The 25,738-nt window shown below is 42.3% G+C and overlaps 1 protein-coding gene and 1 pseudogene across 9 annotated transcripts in view; one reads left to right on the plus strand and one right to left on the minus strand.

Annotated features, from left to right (window-relative positions):
* Nucleotides 1-25,738, minus strand: part of MTUS2 (microtubule associated scaffold protein 2) — a 611,667-nt gene that overhangs the window by 566,026 nt on the left and 19,903 nt on the right. For 6 of the 8 annotated variants that reach the window (XM_080658486.1, XM_080658485.1, XM_080658482.1 and 3 more), the window contains exon 2: nucleotides 5,094-5,166. The gene's annotated coding sequence lies outside the window, so the exon portion shown is untranslated. Of the gene's footprint in view, nucleotides 1-5,093; nucleotides 5,167-5,978; nucleotides 6,070-25,738 lie in introns of all 8 variants that reach the window. The other 2 variants (XM_080658484.1, XM_080658483.1) reach the window with 1 other exon arrangement.
* LOC308244163 (inactive ubiquitin thioesterase OTULINL-like) lies at nucleotides 22,452-23,954 on the plus strand (annotated as a pseudogene). Its single transcript has 2 exons — nucleotides 22,452-22,767; nucleotides 23,352-23,954. The product of its transcript is annotated as an inactive ubiquitin thioesterase OTULINL-like (transcript).

Consider the following 25,738-nt stretch of genomic DNA (forward strand, 5'->3'; position numbering starts at 1 on the left):
TCATACACTGCAAAAAGGCAGAGCTGGGATGAGACCCAGAGTGTCCCCAAATTCCCCATCGTCCTTCGTCATGGCTTGCCGATGACCAGTCTCATCCTGAGTGACAAGGATAACAGCTGTTGAGTAACAAAGCATAAAGAGGCACCCAATTTATCAAGGATATTACTTCAAAATCCATGAATAAAGGATTTTTTCTTTCCAGTTTCTTCAATGAAGTCCGTCTTGCCTTGATCTCTCAATATGTGTCTGCTGCGGAAAGGGTCACATGGGGAATCTTGCCTTGATCATTCTAGAAACATTCACAAAGCACCCAATACGTGTCAGACGTTTGTTGGTTGAGGTACCAGGAAGATAGTAGAGGATAAACAGACAGAATGCCAGCCCTCATCGAGCCTACACTTTGGCCATGCACTGGACTGACAGGAGCAAGACAAGAACCTGCTGGGGACCCCGCTTCTCTACGCCATGTGCCAGGCGACTCCCCAACCTACACGGGTGCCAAGCACTGCTGGAAAGGCCCTGCTGCCTGTCTGGGTATCTCAAGGGATTATCCCTATCTCGGCAGCTGAACAGTAAATACAGACACAGCACATTTTTTTTTTAAATCAGGATGTTAAGTACAATGAATAATAACTATAAAAGTATGATGAAAATTAAATACAAAATTATTTTTAGGCCAAAGCAAATCTTTAGAAAAGCCATTTAACTCATTCTCCTATTGTGGGATGGAACCAAACTAAACCTTCAAAAGAAGAACTAGAAATGCATCTCCAGCCGATCTTCCTGTACAAAGTACCAAGCATCTGCCCCAGGAAATCACTGCCAAATGGCTGCTGTCAGCTCAGGTTCTTGGTGTTTCTAAAAGGAGAGGGGGAAAGCCACATGGTACTAAGAATGTGCAAGTCGGAGCAATAGCTCATAAAGCATTTGAATAGCCCATTCATTTTTGATTCTGCTGTAATTTCTGTGATAACTTTAAAGACAATGAACTCATCTGACATAGAGTATGCCAGGGACTTTTCCAGGAGCCCCACTGTAAGTCTGCATCCACTGGAAGTGCGTTCAAATACTGCACCACTCCCCACTATCTGCTTCTAACAGCAGAGTGAAGCCATTCCGTCTGCCCACTGGGGTGCTTGCCCATGTATTCAGCAAAGATGACCCAGTGCTAGTGTGATGCAGGCCCCTGTGTGTGTGCCCCGATGACCTAGTTTAATAAAATCTGGCCTTGCATCAAACAGAACCCAGGTTTGATTCCTAGCGAGAGAGGCAAGATCACAGGTGTGTAGCCAACAGGACAAGGGAGCAATGTGTGGGAAATTGTGCTATCTTGTGCACCATTTAAAAGACAACAAAGACATCTCTGTGGTTTCTATCATCTTGACCGACCGGCCCTGTGATAATTACTGACTCTGCCTCCCCCACCCTCCAGCAACCAATTCCCTAAAATTCTGGGCTCTGGATCTATGGACTTACACGTTAAAGTATGTTTGGACTCTTTTTCTCTTGTTTTCTGCTCATGGAAAAAAATGATTGGGGAAAAGATTAACCTCACCTTCCCCAAAACATGGACTCCAAGACTGTGGTAGTTCTAATCTACTCCTGAGATCATTTTAAAGCAGAAAATAAGACACATGCACAGCTGAGTCTCTTTGCATATTCAAAATTGTAGGGTATTTTCAGTCCTATTTGACATTTCCATATTTCAGAATCACAGGATCTTCTTTGATGGAAAAAAAAACTAAACATATAGTCTTTTAAAAAATCTCAAAGGTCTCTGAAAAACCAACTGTAACTAACAATTCCCTCACATCTCATCATGTGGTACAAATTTATTTCTAGGATTCCTACAGTCTTGTTCAGCTAGTGCCCTCTAATGATAGAATTACCTGCTCAAGCTAAAAGCAGTTTTGTCTATGAAGCTATCAGGCTTCATATTATGGAGGTGAGATAAGCTAGTCTGAAACTCATAAAATTCAAGAACAAAAAACAACAACACACTTTTAAAGGATAGACCAAGTCTATGTGTCCAAAGGGGCAATAGAGCAACATGGTTAAGGGCGCGGCTGGCTGCAAGCCCCAGCTCTACCCTTCACCACATAGGGGCTAGAAAGTGAGGGAAGTGGCAGCACCCACCTCACAGGGTATAAGAGATGATGGGAGCAATGAGTTGATGAGTTAGTATGTGGGCTCAGCACAGCACTGAAGTGAGTACTCACTACATGGTAAATGTTATTAGCACTGACATGCTGTAAATCCATTCCATCCCATTAAGAACCCATCAAGTACAGGTACTACATACCTAAGAACCTTCACCAGATGATAACCCACTAACTTCCTTTTTTAAAAAGCTACTCTGTGTGTCTAAATCTATCTTGCTACAGAGTATGTACATCTTTGCATAATCAGCATAAAGGATCTCATTAAAAATAATCAAGACAATAAATTGGGTCTATAGTGATAAAATATTTCAATCCAAAAATTATGACAATTAATGATGAGAATGCCTGATGGTTGTGAAATATCAGTTTCATCTTAATATTTATTAAGCTAGTGTTTTCACAAATATTTTCCAGTAGCAAATATCTTACTCCCTACTGAAAAGTAAAGAAAAATGGAACATAAAATTATTAGGTCAATATCACAGGTGCCAAAAATTAGACCCAGAAAGTCTTCATAGTCTCACTCATTCCTTTGTATTCCAAAAGCAAAGAAAAAAATCAGAAAAAATATATACAAACAAAGTGAAACAGACAGTTAAGCAATTATACAGTGGGGGAAACATTCATAGAAGCCTCCCTAATTCTCTTTCCCCTTTTTGTTCTGCCCTTTTAACTGATTTTTTAAAAATATTTTTAATTTATATTTTAGAGAGAGAAGAAGGAATAAGGAGAGAGAAAGAAACACTGATGTGAGAGCACAACATCAAACTGGCAACTCCCAGGTGAACAGGACGATGCCCAACCAACTAAGCCACATGGCCAGGGCTTAACTCATTTTTTTAAAAATCCATATATTTCTTTCTTCAAAACATAGATCATGTATGTGCGGTGGGAGTGGAAGAGAGGTTTCAGATGTAATAACACTAAGGCCTGTTCCCCTAAATTACATAACCAGTTCTCTTAATTGACCATGTGTCCCTCTACTTCTGTAATTAGAGTATCACACCTCCCACGATACACACACACACACACACAAGTGTGGGCCTCGAGCAGGAATATGGGATATAAACATCAGCATTCAGTGGAATTATAATTCCTTTCTGAGGTCTTGTTATCGTTACTCTTAAGGTTAGGTGATATCCTCCAGGGGTGAAGGGATAGATAAATGGTACAATAAGAAAACCAGCTCAGTGTTCCACAAAGAGGAGCCCCTTAAATTTCCCTCTAATCAATGCTACCATCAGCACCTAATGGACCAAAACTTTTTCCTAGGCCATATATTTTGTGTCTATGGCCTGGCATCTTTTCCATCTCCCATTTCCTCCCTTAATATGAGTCATCAGCTGCTGCCACCCCTGCCACCACAATCCTGACCACCCCGACAACCACCACCACCTCCACCCATGACCCCAACTACCATGACCAGCACCACACCTATCCCCACGGCATTGTTTCTCCCCTTATCTGTTCTTTTTGTCCTCAGTAACACATCAGTCATGTCACATTCTCCACCTGCAGCCCTATCTCTGGCCCCAAAATATTGCTGCACCTCTCTTACACTGTATTTGTCAATCAATATCTATCATTAACAGCAACATAACAGCTGTTGTCTCATCAGATTAATTACAAAATTTACAAGTAGGGAAGAGCCATCCATTACAAACACACTAATATTTTGAACGGAACTCCCTTTTACTGGGGAAAAAAAAGTTTAGTCTTTGAGAACAAGAGGTGGTGATGTACAGAATAAAGCCACTTCAGTAGTTTTGGGGATCTGAAAGTACACACTCTGTACCTTTTACATGCAGGAACTTGGTCACAGATTTTGTTTAAAACATGATTTTTGTTTTCCTTTCCTAGTTTTACCCCTAGAAAGCTCAGGCTGCCCCTTCTGGTCTCCAACTTACAGACACTGCGATCTCTCTGTTAAGTTTCTTTCATACAACCTAAGTGTCCAGTCAAAGCCAGACCCCAAACTAGTATTCCTATCTTCTGTCCCCAATGACCAGAACTTAATAAAAGCCCCCCTTCCTTAGAGGCTGTCCTGCATTGAATCCCAAGAAAACAAAGCCAACCTCGCTTTGTTTGTGTGAACATTCAAGGCCACCACATCTAAGGGGCCACCAATCACATTATTAGTATCCCCACTACCTTTAAAATTATATTTTATTATAATTTTAAAGACGGTAATTTATTTAAATTGTCATTTCCCTGCATATGGCAATGAAGTATCTTATTCTAAAAATCAGTACAGTCTAACAATTTTCCATTAAATAGAAGTAGAATATCTGTGGAAGGAGTGACTTTGTCTAATTGGCACAAAATGTTATATGGGCTCGCAGCAGCCCTCAGAAAAACTTCTCTCAAATGTTTTAAACTGTCTGGGGTCTTGGCTGTTTGCTAACACTTCTACTCTTAGTTTAATAAATTCTGTTTGTGCTGTATTAACGACCCCTCCCCAAATCTGGTCTTTTTCTCAGTAATTTCAGTTTTCAAGCACTTCCTCCACTCAAAGCAAGCCCCTAAATGCTACTGCATCCCCTTGTCCTATTTCTGTCAGTTGATGTTACTAAACATGTGTCAGCAAGAATACAATAACCTTTTGTTGCAGAGAAGATTAATTACCACAAGGAAAGAGATGTCCATGACAGACACACTCTACCAATTTAAAATCCTTAACAAAATATGCTGTTTTAACTTGAGTTTCAGTCAATGTCTGAATATATTCCTCACATTTTTTAAAAAAGCAATGTTAAATTAGGCATTCATATGAGAATTAATTTCAATTTTCTTGTTTCATTGCTGATATTTACAAAAATTGCCACCAGTTATTACTTGGAGCACTAGAAAGTATTGCGCAACATTTAAGAGGCAATTATGGACCCAAGTCAAATGGAATAACAAAGCCAACAGAAATACACATACACTCACCTTAACCCCCAGAAAACAAGCTTTACTGCCATTGGTGACAATTAGCCCTAGTTGACAATCCAGGTGTGGAAACCTTAAAAAGAAAAAGATACAGGGAAATTTAGAAGAAAGGAGGAAGATTCAGGGAAGCATAAATAGTAACTTAATTATAACAGTACTTCTCACTATACAATAAAGTTAGTTCAGGAGTAGTTCTTAAATCTAAGCAATAATTGTACCACAAATAAATGCTTCAAAATTGGGGTTGTGTCATGAATTCACCATTATTCCACTGGCTGTGTCTAGAATTTTAGAGATACTTAATCTTATTTTCAGATTAATCTTCAATGGATTACATGACTTCAATTTTCTTTCTATCTTAATCCCTGAAGTCATTAATGATGTGAAGACTGATTCTTAAGTACACCATATAAATGATATGTCTTAAGGACTTCAGACTTGCCTTTCATCAGGAGAATACCTCTGATACATGAATAATCATGTCTATTTTGTAGATCTGAATTTTTCTAAATTGCACCAAATTTATAATTATGCTTCCTATTTTCTTCTAATTCAGAAGAAATTAAAAGTGAGAGGACCCATAAATCCTATAATATTGATAATATTAATATTAATTAAATCCGTAATAAAATTGTATTTCAAAATAAATAAGCAAAAATTCCTTTCCTCTCTAAGTTGTCCAGCAAGATTAGTTGTTAGATAGTAGAAAAGATGCAAAGTTTCCTTTCAAATGCTACTGCAATGGACACCACAGAATGTCTGCTATTATTAGACTGCATCATATAAAATAGCTGATATCCAACCAGAAATTTCATCATTTTTCCAAACAAGAAAATAGATATGATTTTAAAACCCAGTGATCATGAAACAAATCTTCAAAATTACCAATTGGCTCAGCACAAATCATTTTTCTGAGCAGCATCAGTGGTTTGGGTATTAAATGTTTCTACTGCAATCCAACATATGTTCATGGCACCTGAAAGATAATAAACAAATTGCCTCCAGCCTTTGAAAGGGCCTGAGTCTCTTTTCAATTCTTTTTTCCCACCCAGATTCTATTTACTGCCAACTCCTTCTCAGCTTCCTTCTTGTCTCGTGTGGAGGGGGTGGGGGGGAGGGCGAGGATAGCGTGGAAGGGGTATCGGGGGAAGAAGGGGGACATCTGTCACACTTTCAACAATAAAGATACTTTTTTAAAAAGTGTCTTTTCCTAGAGCATGGTGTGGTAGAGAGAAAAGCTGAGGGCTAGAAAGCATAAAGGTGAGAGTAAGAACACAGAACTCTAAGAAGAGAGGCTAAAGGGAAAGCACATCAGAGTAAATGAGGAACACAATAGGAGGGAGGGGGGTGAAGGAAAAAGATGCTAGCATCCCACCACATTGAGAATTAACAGGTCCCAATCCAGATGGAATGAAGCGAACATTTACTTCTGCCTAATAATGTATTAGGACCTGCCACAATCACCACTCCCACGCCATCCCACCACTGCTATTAACACCATCCCTGCCACCACCCATGTACATGGGCAACACCACTGACACTAAAAGCCATGTGAGTACCCTAGGTGTAAAAACGTACGTGTTTACAAAATGTGTTTTCTTCTGAGATTGAAGAACTTAAACAATTGTCCCTGCTGCCAGGAGACCTACTAAGCGAGCAGCCTACCATAAATCGTTTTGTTGTGTTTTCGTGTAAATAAGCAGCCAGTCTCAAAATAAACGTTTTGATCTCTTTTTCATGCCGTGCTTCTATTTCTCATTCCCTATTTTTAAAATTACTTGAAGATAAGACATAAAGTCAAAATTAGCATTCTGACCACATGAAGGGGTGGCAAAGTCCAAGTTAATATGCTAGGTGAAATGCATAGTTTTCTTCATAACCAATCAGAATTATAAAACAACATAAGACCAAGAGAGGAAATCAAGGAGAGAAAATTCAGAGGCACCTCATTATTCCAGCAGTGATTTTCCCCTTAAAACAGAGATATTGTGAATGTAAATACATTAATGATGGCAATAGCTGAATGATACCACTGATAAACCCTAACAGGAACTTTAAGAAAACACAGTTTGAAGAGTCTATGCGAGGAGCTAGAGCTTATGGAAGTCTCCTATGCAATCTCTAGTTCATAGGAAGAACTCTATGCTCAGGATGAAGCTCTATGGTTCTAACTTCGCCTTCCCTTAACTTCTTCTTCCCTTGGAAAAATACTGCCCCATCTTGGCTCACAGGGCAGAGTGTGCACATGGCTTGCCCTGGTCTGCCGGCACTGGATTGTAACTCTTTCTCTTCCCCAAACCATTGTTGGTGAGAAAACACATTAATTGATATTAATTTTCAGTTGAAAGCACTACTTTTAAAAGTAGTAACAGAAAAAGGAAATAATAATTATTATAAGTATCACCACAATAAAGAGCTACTGCAAAATAGCCACCCTTAATTAACTGACCAGTTGGGCTTGCACTGCTCCTTGTGAGAGTTAGAAAGTGACTTCATGTTAATAAAGCAACAGAACTAGAGTGTAAGCAAATTCAAGGAGTGCTGGATAAGGTAAAGAAAGACTATACATACATGTATGGAAGCTGCCAGGTATCAACTAAATGAGGCCACTCTGTGCAGAGCCAGAGGCTGCCTAAGAAGCAACTGGTCAACCTCATACACAGGAGCCCTAGGCCACTGGTAATTATCACTGTGATCAAAGCAGGGTCTACAAAACATCCACCATACAAAAGGACATGGCAGCTGACACAGAGGCAGGAGGAGTAGGTGTTACCTAATGCCCAAGTCCTATAATAAAAGCTGAGAAATGAACTCTCTGCACTATCCTGTGCGTGCAAACCTGAAACAGGTGGTTCACAATAATCACCGAGGGAGCTTGTCAAACACAGAGATTTCCGGACACTAACCTAAAACTTATTCTTGACTCTCAAGAATTTGTATTTTCAAAATACATGTATTGATTTTTTTTTTTTTTTTTTTTTTTAGAGAGAGGAAGGGAAAGGGGGAGATAGAAACAATGATGTGAAAGAGAGAAATACTGATTGGCTGCCTCCTGCACACCCCCTACTGGGAATTGAGACTGCAACCTGGGCATGTGCCCAGACCAGGAATCAAATCCGGTGACCACACTCAATCCACTGACCCATACCAGCCAGGCTCTTTTCGCCTTTTTAACATAGTTATTAGAAAATTTAAAATTACATTGTGGCTTCCATTATATTTTTATTGGATGATGCTACTTCATAAAGTATAGTCTTTCTCTACCTTAATAAATCTGCTAAAATGATGTTAACTTTGTTAATATCAGAGACTGTGGATAGTATTCTACAGCATGGCACTGCTGGGCACACAGAACCGGCTCCTACGTTCAACACTCAGACTATTGCTTTTATTTTTTTTTCTTTAATTTATTTTTTTTCCATCACCATTTATCCCCCTATACCCTCCTCTACCTCCACCCACTCCCCTCCCCCCACAATCAGCACACTGTTGTCTATATCCATGAGTTCTCTTTTATATTCTTTTTTGCTCAATCCCTCCACCCCACTCCAACACCCCACCACCACAGCTGTCTGCTGGCTCTCTATCTATGAGTCTGTCTCTATTTTGCTTATTAGTTCAGTTTGTCCATTAAATTCCACATATGAGTGAAATTACATGGTATTTGTCTTTCTCTGACTGGCTATTTCACTTAACATAATGTTCTCCAGGTCCATCCATGCTGTCACAAAGGGTAAAATTTTCTTCCTTTTTATGGCAGAGTAGTATTCTATCTACTAAAGAACACTTGGCTGCTACCAAATCTTGGCTATTGTAAAATAATGCTGCAATGAACATAGGGGTGCATATATTCTTTCAAATTCTTTCTGGTTTTTTTTTCTATATATTCCCAGAAGTGGAATCACTGGGTCATAAGCAGTTCCATTGTTAATTTTTTTGAGGTATCTCCATACTGCTTTTCACAGTGGATGGGCCAATATGCATTCCCACCAGTAGTGTACTATCATTCCCTTTTCTGCACATCCTTGCCAACACTTGTTTTGTTTATTTATTGATGATAGCCATTCCAGCAGGTGTGAGGTGATATCTCATTGTGCTTTTAATTTGCATTTCTCTGATGATTAGTGACACTGAACATCTTTTTGTGTGCTTTTTTCAAGTTTTTTAATACATTTTTATTGTTGATAGTATTGCAGATATCTCCCATTTCCCCCTACTTTTCCCCCTTCCTGCCAAACCCTACCCACCCACCCCCCAGGCTCTTCACTACCCAATTGCCTGTATTCATGGGCTATGAATATCTATACTAATAAAAAGGTAATATGCAAATTGGTCAGAACACCCTCACAGTAACGACCAAACAGCAGGCTGCATGGGGCAACAAGGCCGGGAGGGGAGGCAGTTGGGGAAGACCAGGCCTGCAGGGGAGGACAGTTGGGGGGAACCCAGACCTGCAGGGGAGGGCAGTTGGGGGGAACCCAGGCCTGCAGGGGAGGGCAGTTGGGAGAGACCAGGCCTGCAGGAGAGGGCAGTTGGGGGGGGGGGGCGCGGGACCAGGCCAGCAGAGGAGGGCAGTTGAGGGGGACCAGGCTGGCAGAGGAGGGCAGTTGGGGGTGACCAGGCCTGCAGAGGAGGGCAGTTAGGGGTGACCAGGCCTGCAGGGGAGGGCAGTTAGGGGTGACCAGGCCTGCAGGGGAGGGAAGTTGGGGAGAACCCAGGCCTGCAGGGGAGGGCAGTTGTAGGAGACTGGGCTGGCAGGGGAGGGCAATTGGGGGGGACCAGGCCTGCAAGGGAGGGCAGATGGTGGGGACAGGCCAGCAGAGGAGGGCAGCTGGGGGTGACCAGGCCTGCAGTGGAGGGCAGTTGGGGGTGACCAGGCCAGCAGGGGAGGGCATTTGGGAGTGACCAGGCCTGCAGTGAATGGCAGTTGGGGGTGACCAGGCTGGCAGAGGAGGGCAGTTGGGGGTGACCAGGCCAGCAGGGGAGGGCAGTTGGGGGTGACCAGGCCAGCAGGGAAGGGCAGTTTGGGGGGGACCAGGCCTGCAGGGGAGGGCAGTTGGGGGCAACCAGGCTGGCAGGGAAGGGCAGTTGGGAGTTGCCAGGCCAGCAGGGGAGGGCAGTTAGGGGCAATGGAGCCGGCAGGGGAGCAGTTAGGTGTCAATCAGGCTGGCAGGTGAGCGGTTAGGGGGTGATCAGGCTGGCAGGCAGAAGTGGTTATGGGCAATCAGGCAGGCAGGTGAGCATTTGGGAGCCAGCAGTCCTGGATTGTGAGAGGGATGTCCAACTGCCCATTTAGGCCCAATCCCACCAGGATCGGGCCTAAACAGGCAGTCGCACATCCCTCAAGGAGTCCCAGATTGGAGAGGGTGCAGGCTGGGCTGAGGGACACACACCCCCCTGCATGAATTCGTGCACCGGGCCTCTAGTAAGTATATAAATTCTTTGGTTTATCTATTCTCATCCCCCCATAACCACATCGAAGTATATCAGTCTGTTCCATGCCTCCATGCTTCAGGTCTTATTTTGTTGGTCAGTTCGTTTTGTTCATTACATTCCACAAATAAGTAAGATCATGTGATATTTGGCTTATTTCACTTAGCATAATATTTTCCAGGTCCATCCATGCTGTCCCAAAGGGTAAGAGATCCCTCTTTCTTACTTCTGTATAGTATTCCATTGTGTAAATGTCCCATAGCTTTTTATCCATTCATCTACTGATGGGCACTTGGGCTGTTTCCAAATTTTAGCTATCTATACTAATAAAAGGGTAATAAGCTAATTAGACCAGACGTCTTCCGGACATTCTTCCAGACAAAGTTGCAGCACCTGTGAGAGCCAAGGGTCACTGGCGCAGGAGAGGGGCCCATGTCGTGCGGCCTCTCCTTCTGCAGAGGTGGGTGCTGGGAGAGGCGGGGCAGCGTCATTGGGCCTTGGCCAGTCCCACCCATGCCATGCAGCCCCTCCATCCACAGAGGTAGGCACTGGGAGAGGCGGGGCAGTGCCAGTCGTGGCCCCTCCTTCTGCAGAGGTGGTGCTAGAAGAGGCGGGGTGGTCTGCAGTCCCGGAGTCTCTGCAGAGGCTGGACAGGGTGCGACTGCAGTGCCTCAACCTCCACAATCCCTGCCCCAGTTGGTCTGGCCCCAGATTGCCCACACACAAGTGGGTGGGGGTGGGACCAGCACTAAGAAGCGAGGGCCGAGAGTTGGCAGCCCTGGCGGCTGGCTTTGGCAGCAGCAGCAGGGTGATGGGGGCGGCGCCTTCCCCTGATCCTCCTGGTTGCCTCCCACCGAGGAAGGACAGACTGTAGCTTATGCCTGCTCCCCCCGTGAATGGCCCTAAGCCATCAGTAGGACATCCCCTGAGGGCTCCCAGACTCTGAGAGGGGGCAGGCCAGGCTGAGGGAACCCCCACCAGTGAATTTTTGTGAACCGGGCCTCTAGTTGTAAATAATGCTCCTATGAACATAGGGATGCATATATATTCTTTCTGATTGGTGTTTTGGGGTTTTTAGGATATAGTCCCAGAAGTAGGATTGCTGGGTCAAACAGTAACTCCATACTGTTTTCCATAGTGACTGCACCAATCTGCGTTTCCACCAGCAGTGTATTGGGTTCCTTTCTCTCCACATATCCTCACCACCACTTGTTGTTTATTTTTTTTATGATAGCCATTCTGACAGGTGTGAGGTGATAATCTCACTGTGGCTTCAATTTGCATTTTTCTGATGATTAGTGACTGGGCATTTTTTCATATGTTTCTTGGCCATTTGTATGTCCTCTTTGGAGAAATGACTATTCAAGTCTTCCGCCCATTTTTTTTATTGGATTGTTTGTCTTCCTTTTGTTGAGTTGTATGAGTCCTTTATATATTTTGGATATTAAGCCCTTATCAGATGTATCATTGGCAAATATGTTCTCCCATACAGTGGGTTCCCTTTTCATTTTGATGGTGGTTTATTTTGCTGTGCAGAAGCATTTTATTTTGATGCAGTCCATTTGTTTTCTCCTTAGTTTCCTTTGCCCTAGGAGATGTATTCACAAAAATTCTGCTATGTGAGATGTCTGAGATTTTACTGCCTGTGTTTTCTTCAAAGATTTTTATGGTTTCATACATTACACTTAAGTATTTTAACCATTTTGGGTTTATTCTTGTGTATGGTATAAGTTAGTGGTCTAAGTTCATTTGTTTTTGTTTTTTTGCATATGCCTGTCCAGTTTTCCCAACACCATTTGTTGAAGAGGTTATCTTTACTCCATTGTATATTCTCTCCTTCTTTGTCACATATTAATTGACCGTAATGGTATGGGTCTCTGTTCTGATCCATTGGTCTATACACCCATTCTTGTGCCAGTACCAGGCTGTTTTGATTATAATGGCTTTGCAGTATAGTTTGATATCTGGTATTGTGATCCCTCCAACTTCATTCTTCTTTCTCAAGCCTGCTGCTCCTATTCAGGGTCTTTTATGGGTCCATATAAATTTTTGGAGTATTTGTTCTAGCTCTGTGAAGTATACCATTGGTATTTTAATAGTGATTGCATTGAAACTATAGATTGTTTTGGGTAGTATAGACATTTTTTTGTAGTATAGACATTTTAATGATATTAATTCTTCCAATCCATGAACATGTGTGCCACACCAGCACAGCCAAGGGTTCGGCAAGCCTGAGGGAGGGCTGGCAAAGGATGAAGAAAAGACAGACAAAGAGAATAAGCTGGGTCTAGGTGGATCTTCTGTGCATGACTGAGACCACAGAACAGATCCAGACTGTAAGCTGATGCTTTATTTTATAGTCAGAGGTAAACAAGGTAATTTACAATGTTCTTGTGAGTTTCACTTGTTTTGGCAGCACTTGCTGCACCTCCCACAGCCCATTAGCTACCCAGGAAAGATCTAGGGAGCAGTCACAAGATCAAGCTTAATTATGCTAAGAGGGCTGTGCACTCTAAGCTGGGACTTGTTTGTGGCTTTGCCAGCAGGTCAGTCTGAAGCTTAACCCTATAACCGCTCCCTACATCTTGCCCTTCTTTTAATTTTAAGCTACTAATAATGGAAGTAAAACTTAAACATCAAGAACAAAGTTCTGACCATTAAAAAATTAACAAAACAATGCCAATGCAAAACCCAATAACAAAACAATGCCAATGTAAAACCCAGGCATGGTTATTAATAAAACAATGCCAACACAACACTACAATAATAGAGAAATCAAACTACAGTAACATTTTTCTACTAAATGAAAGTTTCTTTTGCTGATTTACTCAAGAGGCCTCTGACTTGGCTGTGCAAGAGTTTGCAGAAGACTAGCAGCTAACCAATGCTAGCATGGCCAGAAACATGATTGAGGGAGTAGCTTCCACTTCTTGCTTTTCTGCCATCTGCTGGGCCTCAGTTGTTAACTTCTTCAGTTGACCCCATGTTGGCACTTCGGTCTTTTGTATAGCCTTCGTCATCTTCCTTTTCTGCTTTGCCGTCATCAGGGCAACTCTCAGTCTTTTGAACAATGGGACAAGGAGCTTCTCTGGGTCCATTGTGGTGACATACGTAACACTCTGGCACCCAAATTGGCTGTGCTGCTCCTTCTGGAAAGATACAAACACAACCTCTTCCCCACATCATTACTGGATCTGGTCCAAACCATTGTCCAGTTTGTGCATCCTTCCATCGGGCTAACCCCACGGAGGCTATTGTACAGGAGGCCCGATGCCTTTCGGCTGCTGTATGATCCTCTGCATCACAATTCAAAAAATTTAAAGTATAAAGAACATGACTGAGTTTGTTTTGAAGTGACACATAACATCCATCTCCCCCTTTCTGTTTTAGGAATTGCATTTTAAAAGTACGATTTGCTCTTTTCACTATTGCTTGACCTTGAGGGTTATAAGGGATACCAGTTTTATGACAAATTTGATATTGCTGAAAAAAAATGTTGAAAAGCAGAACTAGTGTATGGGGGTCCATTGTCTGTCTTTAGCTCTAAGGGAGGACCTAGTACCACAAAGGCAGCTAGGCAATGATTAATTACATGCTTGGCACTCTCTCCCATTTGGGGAGTCGAAAGCGGGAGCAGGTATCTACATTAACATGTACCCATCTATGCTTAATTACACACTGAGAGCACTGCTTAACAATTTGACAAGCTCGCTCCCTAGAAATACGGAATTGTTTGCGTAAGGCAGCAGCATTTTGATGATGCAAAGCATGGGAGGACTGGGCAAGAGAAAATGGGGTAGCCTCTTGCATTACAGCAAAGAGGCAATCAATAGTATCATTGCCTATAGCTAATGGACCAGGGAGACATGAATAAGATCGGATATGACCAATAAAGCAGGGAAATTGTCGTTCTCTAATGACTTTTTGAAGGTTGAAAAATAAATGAAAGAGTTTCTCTGAATTAGTGTGCCATATAGTATCCGATTCAATTAGTTTGGCCATACTTACCACATAGGCACTATCACTATATAGGTTAATGGGCTCCATAGCAAAATCTGTCAAGGCATAGATAAGAGCTTGTATTTCTACCCATTGTGCTGAAATATAAGGGGTTTGAAGGACCTTTGCACCTCTGCTGCAGTAGTATCCAGCTTTTCCAGAACTAGATCCATCTGTAAAAATGGTTAATGCCTAAGGTATAGGATGTGACTTCACTATCTTTGGGAAGGTAAAGGTAGTAACTGAGAGAAATTGTAAAACCTTATTTGCTGGATAATGGTTACCAACCTGTCCGGAGAAATTAGCAAGTACAACTTGCCAATTTGTTGATCATTGCCAGAGCCAGTCTTGCTGTATAGCTGTAAATGGCACTACAATAAGGTCAGGGTCTCGGCCCACTAATTGGCCTGTTCGAAGGTGGGCTCGAGCTATTAGCTGGGAAAGCGAATCATGGAAAGGAGTTAATACCTTAGTTGGAGAATGAGCCAAATATAGCCATTCAACAACTCCAGGAGCTTGCCAAATGACCCCAGTGGGTGTATGTGTTGTAGGGAAAATTAAAACCTGTAAGGGAAGGGAGTAATCAATTCTAGTAAGTTGTGCTGAACTTAAGGCATCCTCAACTTTATGTAAGGCTGTCTTGGCTTCCTCTGTCAAGCAGCGTGGGGATGACGAAGATGAATCTCCCCCTAGTATATGAAATAAAGGGCTCAAGTCAGCAGTGGTTAATTTTAAAGCAGGTCGAACCCAGTTAATATCTCCTAATAATTTTTGGAAGTCATTTAATGTAAGTAAAGTGTCAGTCCGAATTTTAATTTTCTGAGGTTTTATTGTTTTTCCCTCAATAATGCTGCCAAGATAAGAAAAAGAAAATGTCCTTTGAACTTTTTCGGGTGTTATGCATAATCCAGAACAATTCAGGGAATCCTGCAAATCTATATAGATATTATTTAGATGCATTTCATTTTTATGAGCTAAGAGAATGTCATCCATATAATGAATAATATAAGCCTCGGGATATTTTTTCCTTATAGGATGTATGGCTGCAGCCACTAAATCCTGACATAAGGTAGGACTATTGGCCATGCCCTGAGGCAATACTTTAGCATATTTCCACCCCCATCATCCCAAACCCACCAGCACTGTTCCCTTGCTTCCTCCAATCCTTGCTCATATTTGGGAGAAAGCGCATCATCCAGAGGGCTCTCTCCCACAGGAGCTGTAGCCCCAGGGACTGGAGGAGGCGGCGGAGGCGCCGATGGTGGAGTCAGAAGCCTTTGGCAACCTTCCCCCATCTGTCTTGATTCCCCTGCCAAATTGCTCCACTCCCCTTCTGGAGTGGGCTCTAGGCAGTCCCGAATCATGGACCACAGACTGAAGGTAGAGGCAGGCATTTCCTCTGGACCTTCAGCTATATAATGATCACGAAGTTGTTTTCCTACCTTCTCCCATGCCTCTATATTTACCTTTTCTTCCTCAGAAAACCATGGGCAGGTTTTACTCACAAAATCCAAAAAATCGAAAAGCTGTTCATACCTCACAGAACAGCCCCTTGCTTGAAGCATAGCCTTAAGCATGGATACGCATACATTCTTTCCCTGCAATCCTGAATTTCCCATGTTTTACACCTAGCTAGTACTATACCCCTACCTTACTTACTGCGTGCGCACGCCTTGGGGCCTCCTTTCACCTGACAATTGCAGTTCCCTCACACTCAGGTCCGCATTGAGTGCCACTTGGGCCAAACTCAGCCCCTGTTGGGCGCCACTTGTGCCGCGCCAGCACAGCCAAGGGTTCGGCGAGCCTGAGGGAGGGCCAGCAAAGGATGAAAAAAAGACAGATAAAGAGAATAAGCTGGGTCTAGGTCAGCCGTGGGCAAACTACGGCCCGCGGGCCGGATCCGGCCCGTTCGGCTGTTCTATCCAGCCCGCGGAGCCAAAAGAGCAGAGGGTTCTCTTGCTCTCCCCTCCGCTCCTTTACTTTGAATTTATATTAGTTCACACAAACACTCCATCCATGCTTTTGTTCCGGCCCTCCGGTCCAGTTTAAGAACCCATTGTGGCCCTCGAGTCAAAAAGTTTGCCCACCCCTCGTCTAGGTGGATCTTCTGTGCATGACTGAGACCACAGAACAGATCCAGACTGCAAGCTGATTCTTTATTTTACAGTCAGAGGTAAACAAGGTAGTGGTCACCATAGTTACAATGTTCTTGTGAGTTTCACTTGTTTTGGCAGCACTTGCTGCACCTCCCACAGCCCATTAGCTACCCAGAAAAGATCTAGGGAGCAGTCACAAGATCAAGCTTAATTATGCTAAGAGGTCTGTGCCCTCTAAGCTGGGACTTGTTTGTGGCTTTGCCAGCAGGTCAGTCCGAAGCTTAACCCTATAACCGCTCCCTACAAACATGGTATACATTTCCATTTGTTTCTATCTTTCTCTATTTTTCAATGTCTTAGTTTTCCAAGTAGAGGTCTTTTACCTCCTTGGTTAAACTTATTCCCAAGTATTGTTTGTGGGGTTTTTTGTTGTTAATCCTCACCTGAGGATATTTTTCCATGGGGTTTTGTTTTGTTTTGTTTTGTTTTGTTTTGTTTTGTTTTGTTTTGGAGAGAGTGAAAGGGAGGGGTGGAGACAAAGAGAGAAACATCTATGTGAGATAGATACATCAATTGGTTGCCTCCCACATGCAGCCCAACTGGGGTCAGGGATTGAGCCCACAACCAAGGTATGTGCCCTAGACCCAGAATCAAACCTGTGACCCTTCAGTCTGAGGGCCTACACTCTATCCACTGAGCCAAACTGACTAGGGCTGAGCACCTTTCATATGTCCATTGGCCAGCTGTATGTCCTCTTTAAAGAAGTGTCTATTCAGGTCCTTCGCCCATTTTTAAATTGGATTGTTTTTATGGTGTTGTTATAAGTGCTTTATAAATGTTGGATATTGACCCTTAACAGATGTATCAGCAAATACATTCTCTAATTCATTGTCTTTTCATTTTATTGATTGTTGTCCCATTTGTTTACTTTTGTTTTCCTTGCCTGAGGAGATATATCAGAAAAAAATATTGCTATGGGAAATATCTGAGATTTTACTGCCTAAGCTTTCTTCTAGAATTTTTATGGTTTTGGTTTTGAGTCTAATAATTAAATCTTTAATCCATTTTTAGTTTATTCTTGTGTGCACTGTAAGTGGTCTAGTTACATGTTTTTTGCATGTACCTGTCCAATTTTACTAACACCATTTTTTAATAAACTATCTTTACCCCATTGTATGTTTTTCCCTCCTTTGTCAAATATTAATGGACTATAAAGGCATGGGTTTATTTCTGGGCTCTGAGAAATTATTCTGTTCCATTGATCTATATGTCTGTTTTTATTCCAGTACCATGCTGTTTTGATTACTGTGGCCTTGTAGTATAGTTTGATATCAGGTATCATAATTCCTCCAACTTTATTCTTCTTCTCAATATTGCTGTTGCTATTCAGGGTCTTTTGTGGTTCCATATAAATTTTTGAAATATTTGTTTTATTTCTGTTAAATATGCCTTTGGTATCCTGTTAGGAATTGTGTTGAATCTATATATTGCTTTGGGTAGAATGGACATTTTAATGATGTTAATTCCCATCAACGTGGTATATGCTTCCACTTACTTGTATCTTCTTCCATTCTTTCTTCAGTATCTTAGAATTTTCTGAGTCCAGGTCTTTACATCCTTGGTTAAATTTATTCTTAGGTATTTTGTTCTTTTTTAAGCAATTGTGAATGGGATTGTTTTTTTAGTTTCCCTTTTTTTAATATATATTTTATTGATTTTTTTATAGAGAGGAGGGGAGAGGGATAGAGAATTAGAAACATCGATGACAGAGAAACATCAATCAGCTGCCTCCTGCATACTCCCTACTGGGGAAGTGCCCGCAACCAAGGTACATGTCCTTGACCGGAATCAAACCTGGGACCCTTCAGTCTGCAGGCCAACACTCTATCCACTGAGCCAAATGGGTTTGGGCTAGTTTCCCTTTTTGATAGTTCATTATCCTATCTAATAAAGAGGGAATATGCAAATTGACTGTCACACCATAACAAGATGGCTGTATCCACAGCAGAGGCAGGGATTCCATAACACAAGATGGCTGCACCCACAGTGGAGGCCGAGTTCCCGTAATGAGCCTTAATGAGCACAATCAGCAGAGACCTCAGGCCGTGTCCCCCACCTGGCGGAGCTTGACGGGGGACCTCAGGCTGTGCACCCCCCCCCACCCAGCAGGACTTGATAGGGTACCTCAGGCTGAGCCCCCCACTCCAGTGCCAGGCTGGGGGACCTCAGGCCGCCCCCCCTGCCCCCAGTGGGGCTTGATAGAGGACCTCAGGCCATGTCCCCCACCCAGCAGGGCTTGACGGGGGCTTCAGAGTGCACCCCCTGCCCAATGGGGCTTGATGGGGGACCTCAGGCTGTGGCCCCCGCCCTGATGCCAGGCTGGGGGACCTCAGGCTGCACCTCCATCCCAGTGCCAGGCTGGGGGTCCTAAGGCCATGCCCCCTGCCATACGGGGCTTGACAGGGGACCTCAGGCCACGCTCCCCATCTGTGGGGCTTGACAGAGGACCTCACACTGCACCCCCCACCTGTGGGGCTTGACAGGGGACCTCAAGGCATGCGCCCCTGCCTCAGCCTGGGCTGGGGAACCTCAGACCACACACCCCACCCTGGCACTGACCTCAGGCCATGCCCCCTGCCCTGGCGCTGGGCCAGGTGACCTGAGGCCATGCCCCCCACCTGGTGGGGCTTGACAGGGATGGAGCCAGCTGGGTCTAGATCTAGCCCAATGGGGGTGGGGCCAGCCAGGTCTGGGTTTCGTGCAATTTCGAGTCGCATGTGGGTGGGTGGGGACTTGACTCTGGTTCCCATGGCACGCCCCAGACTCTAACAGGAGGAAGATTTTCATATATATTTTACTAATTTTCTTTCATCTCTGACACTTCTATTATAGAGAAAGGGCAAATAGCAATATTAAAACATTTTCTCTAATTAATTCCCTTTTAATGTGCATGAATTTCATGCACCTGGTCACTAGTTGGTGTATAAAAATGAAACTGATTTCTGGATATTTATTTTGTATCCTTCTACTTTACTGAATTCATTTTTTGGTAGAATCTTTATAGTGTTTTCTATATACAGTATCATGTCACCTGCAGATAATGATAGTTTTACTTCTTCCTTTCTAATTTTAATGCCTTTTATTTCTTCTTCTTACCTGATTGCTGTGAATATGATTTCCAGTATGATGTTGAGTAGGAGTAGTAAAAGTGGACATTCCTGTCTTGTTCCCAATCTTAAAAGGAACACTTGTAGTTTTTGCCCATTGAGTATAATATTGGCTGTAAGTCTGTCATATATGCCCTTTATTACATTGAGGTACGCTCCTCTATATCCACTTTGCTGAGAGTTTTTTATCATAAATGGGTGCTGGATTTTATCAAATGTTTTTTATGCATCTATTGATATGATCATGTGACTAAAGCTATAGTAAGAGACAAAGAAGGGCACTATATAATGATAAAGGGAGCAATCCAACAAGAGGTTATAGCCCTTGTAAACTTTTATGCACCCAACATAGGAGCACCTAAATATGGAAAGCAAATTTTGATGGACATAAAGGGAGAAATTGTCAGTAATACAGTCAAAGTAGGGGATTTTAATACCCCATCAATGAATAGATCCTCCAGATATAATATCAACAAGGAGACAGCAGCCTTAAATGACACACTAGAGCAAATGGATTTAATTGATATCTTCACAGCATTACACCCCAAAGCAGGAGAATATGCATTCTTTTTAAGTGTCCATGGAACAATTTCTAGGCTATACCAATGTCAGGACCAAAGCAAATCTCAATAAACTTTAAAAGATTGATATCTTATCAAGCATCTTCTGTGACTATAATGCTATGAAACTTGAAATCAATCACAAGAAAAAAACTGGAAAACACACAAAGACATGGAGGATAAATAACATGTTACTAAGCAATGAATGGGTTAACAATGAATTCAATGAAGAAATCAAGAGATACCTTGAAGCAAATGAAAATGAGAACACAACAACCCAAAATCTGTGGGATACAGGGAAAGCAGTCCTAAGAGTGAGAGTCATAACATTATCTCAAGAAAAAAGAAAAAGCTCAAATAAACAGTGTAACTTTACACTTTAAAGAACTAGAAAATGAACAACAAACAAATCCCAGAGTGAGTAGAAGGAAGACAATAATAAAGATCAGAGCAGAAATAAACTAAAGAGGGTCTAAAAAAACAATACGAAAGATCAATGAAACCAAGAGCTGGTTTTTTGAAAAGATAAGATTGATAAGGCTTTATCCAGACTCATCAAGAAAAAAAGGAGGGAGGACCCAAATAGATAAAATCAGAAATGAAAGAGGAGAAGTAGCAACTGACACCACAGAAATACAAAAGATTGCAAGAAAATATTACGAACAATTACATGCCAACAAATTAGACCATCTGGATGAAATGGATAAATTCCTAGAAACATACAATCTTACAAAACTAAACCAGGAAGAATCATAAAATCTGAATAGACAGACTACAGCTAGTCAAATTAAAATAGTAATCAAAAAACTACCAACAAACAAAAGCCCTGGATCAGATGGCTTTACAGATGAATTTTACCAAAACACTCAAACTAACACCTATCCTTTTCAAACTGTTCCAAAATATTCAAGAGGAGGGAAGACTCCCAAGCTCATTTTAGGAGGCCAGCATTATCCTAATTTCAAAACCTGATAAAGCCATGACAAAGAAAAAAATTATAGGCCAATATTCCTGATGAATATAAATGCTCAAATCCTCAACAAAATATTATCAAACTGAATTCAGCAGTACATTAAAAAGATCATACACCATGATCAAGTGGGATCTATTCCAGACTATTGCTTTTAGGTTTTACTAACTCACTGGAGTTCTCCTTCTCTACTGTCAGCTGTTGGCACTTCATACCTAAGTACTAACTTCCCTTTTGTTTTCAATATTCCCATCTAGATATCTTAGCAAATTCTGAGTCAATAGCCCTACAGGGAAAAGCCTGTCCAGGACAAGGGTGAGGCAAAGCACTTGCCTTAGGCACAAAATTCAACAGGAACCAAAAACTCTATAATCAAGATAAATATATTTTTAAATAACTTTACTGATATGTAATTCACATACCATAAAATTCCCCCATTTAAAGGATACAATTCATTAATTTTTATATACTGTATTCACAAGATTGTGCAACCATTGCCCTGCTATCAAATTCCGAAATATTTTCATTACTCAAAGAAACCCCATCCCCATTAGCAGTTACTCCACTGGCCTCCCTAAGCCCAGTCCCTGGCAACCATAATCTATTTTGTCTCTATGAATTTGCCTGTTCTGGATATTTGATATCAATGGAATCACACAGTATGTGGCCTTTTGTGTCCAGCTTCTTCCACTTAAAATGTATTTAAAGTTCACCCAAGTTATATGAGGAATCAGTACTTCATTCCTTTTTTATGAATGAATAATATTTTATTGTATGAATATGCCACATTGATGGATATTTGAATCATTTCCAGTTAGAGACTATTATGTACAAATTGGTATACAAGTTTTATATGGATATAGTTTTAATTCTGTTGGGTGTCTATCTACTTAAGAATGTCATTGCATCTGTGAAGCAAGCCTGACCTGTTGGCTGTGTGGCTGACAGACCCACAGCTGAGGCTCCATGCCCATCCAAGGGCACAGGCCTGCATGGTGGCACCAAGCAGTCCCCAGGGGGGCAGGAGTGGGAGCGACCTCATGCCCCCTCTGCAGGAATGACTGAGTTCACTCCTGGACAACAGTCACAGGCCAGCCCTAGGTACTGCATGAAAAATAGCAAAGAGGTCCATAATGTTGGCAGTTTCATTTCCGGTGACCACCCTCTGTACTTCAGAAGGTTGCCTTTATATTTAGAGCACCAGCTGAAATGGTAGTTCGTTTGATATCTGCAGAGAAAATTCAGAAGGAACCTCAGTATGGAGGTGGAAGTTGATATACTCAGTTACTGATACTGTGCAGGAGAATGAAAAGGGGAGATGACCCATGCCAAGCTGATGAGGAAGACTTAAGAGGAGCTGTTTGGTGGCATCATATTAAATGTGTTGCATAGGTAAAGAGAGATAACTATGATGCACTAAGATCAGTGTTATTTCAGACTAGAGGCCCGGTGCATGAAAATTCATGCACTGGAGGGGGAGCCCCTCAGCCTGGCCTGCCCCCTCTCACAGTCCAGGAGCCCTCAGGCGGGAGGCAACCCAGCGATCAGGAGAAGGCGATGCCCCATCACACCTCTGCTGCTGCCACTGCCAGCAGCACAAGCCTTGGCCAGCCCTGGTTACCTGAGCCTCCGGTGGCCCTGTGCAGCTGGGCAGCTGACATCTGAGGCTTGCCTGCACCTCAGGCTGGCCCTGTGCAGCTGGGCAGCTGACATCTGAGGCTTGCCTGCGCCTTGGGCATTGGCTGGGCCATCCAAGGCTTGCCTCTGCCTCGGCCGGCCCTGAGTGGCTGGGGGGGTAAGGGGACTGGGGGACTCCGGAGGTGGGCAGGCCCAGCCTTGCTGCACTCTCTCAGCCCCAGTGGGGCTGAGAGAACTGGGCACTGCCATCTTGTGGCTGTGGGTGCAGCCATCTTTGAGGGTGGGGCAGTCAATTAGGATATTCCCTCTTTATTGGCTGTGGGTGCCACCATCTTTGCGACAGCATGAGGGTAAATTAGCATATTCCCTCTTTATTAGATAGGATATTTAGCCAGGGCTTCTCTTTTCCAACCTAGATGAAAGAAAAGACATTGTAAAGCTTCCTGAAAAACTGTTCTTTTCTCAAGGTTGTAGTTGGATCCAGCAATATAGTTTTGGTCCTGAGAAGTATACAGGTTCAAATGTGTTTGGAAAATTATGTAAAGGTGTGAAATTACTGACAATACAGTGGACTGAATTCGGTGGGATTCAAAAGTATCACAAGAGAGGAAGTATGTGTAACATCTTTCTTTCTAATGCCATTCTGGACCACAAACTGTGTGAAGCTTTAAAGCTCATCATTGCTATATCAAGTCAGCAAAGTTTATGAAAAAATGAAGACAAGAAAGGGCACTCCCAGTTTTTTTACACTCAATTTCCTGGGAAACAATCATCTGATCTGTTTAAGCTTCATGATGAATCACTTAAATTCTACAGATGCCACATGTGGACTAGCAAAGATTGGCATACTTGTATTCACCTTTGATGTCAAGATAAAAGTGTTTAGTCTTAACTCCAGGGACTATGAAGTCGGCTACCGAGAGAAGTCACTCAGGGAGTGGCTGAAGATCTCCCTGCTGACCGAGAATGACCGCCACTGCCACTTTTTCATCTTCTAAGTCTGATGTGGACCAGCCGCCTGCCAATTACAGTGGTCATACTCGCAAGTAAAGTATTTCTGGAAAACCAAAGCTGGGGTTGCAGCCACCAAAGGAATTAGGATCTTCTCCTGAATTACAGGTACACTGGATGCAACAGTGCACAGATGGCTTTTCCTTGGTTTCGGGGATTTCCTCCAAAGCAGCTGCACTAATATATTTGTAAGTTGGTGATTAACTTTGTTGATAAGGGCTGTGGTCTCTTCCTGCATGGCAGGTCTTTAAGAGAATGAGACATTTAATTTGGACAAGAATAACAATAGGAGAAAATGAATAGGGAAAAAAGACTAACCTAAAAAGAATAATATTTCTTTGTCTCTAATTTTTGCATTCTTCATTAAGAATCTTTAGTTGATTTTGGATCTTTACAAACGTGACCTTATTTTATAAGCATTATCTTTCCAGGAATTTCTATGGTATATTGATTTTCTAGAAACCCTTGATTAACTATAAAATTATGTGTACATGTATGTATGTATACACATACACATACATACCCATATGTATACATATTTTTACATATACATATATAAACACATACACACAAATAAACACTACTTTATGTTGTACAATTTGTCTTATATTTCTTAACATTTTTTGTTACTGTTGCATCTGGCCAGTTTAATACATTTGATGTGGATAGAAAAATAAATTCTGTAGATTAAGGCAACTGAATGACAATTATTGAACTGTCATGAAAATATTAAAATGTGGTGTATTGACATGTGTAAATTGTGGTAGATAGAACCATGCTCCCCCCACATACACACACCACTTTCCTAGAAAGTTGTGACATCCTAATTCCCAGAACCTGTGAATATGATGGATTAAATGGCAAAGGAAAATGAAGGTGCAGGTGGAATTAAGGTACTAACCTGCTGATCTTGTTACAGGGAGAATATTCTAGGTTCTCCAGGTAAACCCAATAAAATCACTAGGGTCTTTAAAAGTGGAAGAGGGAATTGGAAGAGTGTTACAGTCAAAGAGAAATTAGAAATTGGGAAAGAAAGTGGAGAGATGCAACATGCTGGTGTTGAAGATGGAGGAAGGAGCCATGAGCCAAGGAATGCAGGCGGCCTCTGGGAGCTGGAAAAGGCAAGGGAACAGATTCTCCCTTGCAGCCTCCAGAAAGGAGCACAGCCATCCCAATGCCTTGATTTTAGCTCAGTGAAACCCTTGTCAGACCTCTGGTCTCCAGAACTATAAGATAATAAATTTTTGTTAAGTCACTAAGTTTGATGGTAATGTGTTATAGCAACAATAGTCGATACTCAGGCAAACTAATTTTTGGTCACCTTCACTTCTAGTTTCTTTTGGTAATCTTTATTTTGGAGGCACTTCTCTAGTCTGTTATGAATTTCAATAAATACAAAATAACTTTTAAAAAGGAACGATATTTTAGAATTACAACAGCATAATGTACAATTGTCCCAAACAAACTTACAAACTAATTCTTTAAATGTCTGGCAGCAATTTAAAAAGGACCTAAAAGGATTTAATCCCTTCCACTGTGTAGAGGGCCCCCTGGGAAGGCACCTGAGCATTCTATATTGGCCCCTCTTGCCCTTTTGGCCAAGAGGGACCCTCTTCTCACAATCCAAATGCCCACAGCTGTTGCCTGTGCTTTCTGTTCATGCTGAGGTTGAAGCCTCGTGGTGGCTGGTACCATGGATCTGTCTCTCACCCAGTGGGGTGAGCTGGGCCCTCCCTGGAGAAGAAACCTGGGTTCCCCAAGATATGTGATT

The sequence above is a fragment of the Plecotus auritus genome, assembly GCF_963455305.1.
Source record: "Plecotus auritus genome assembly, chromosome: 3".
Classification (NCBI taxonomy): domain Eukaryota; kingdom Metazoa; phylum Chordata; class Mammalia; order Chiroptera; family Vespertilionidae; genus Plecotus; species Plecotus auritus.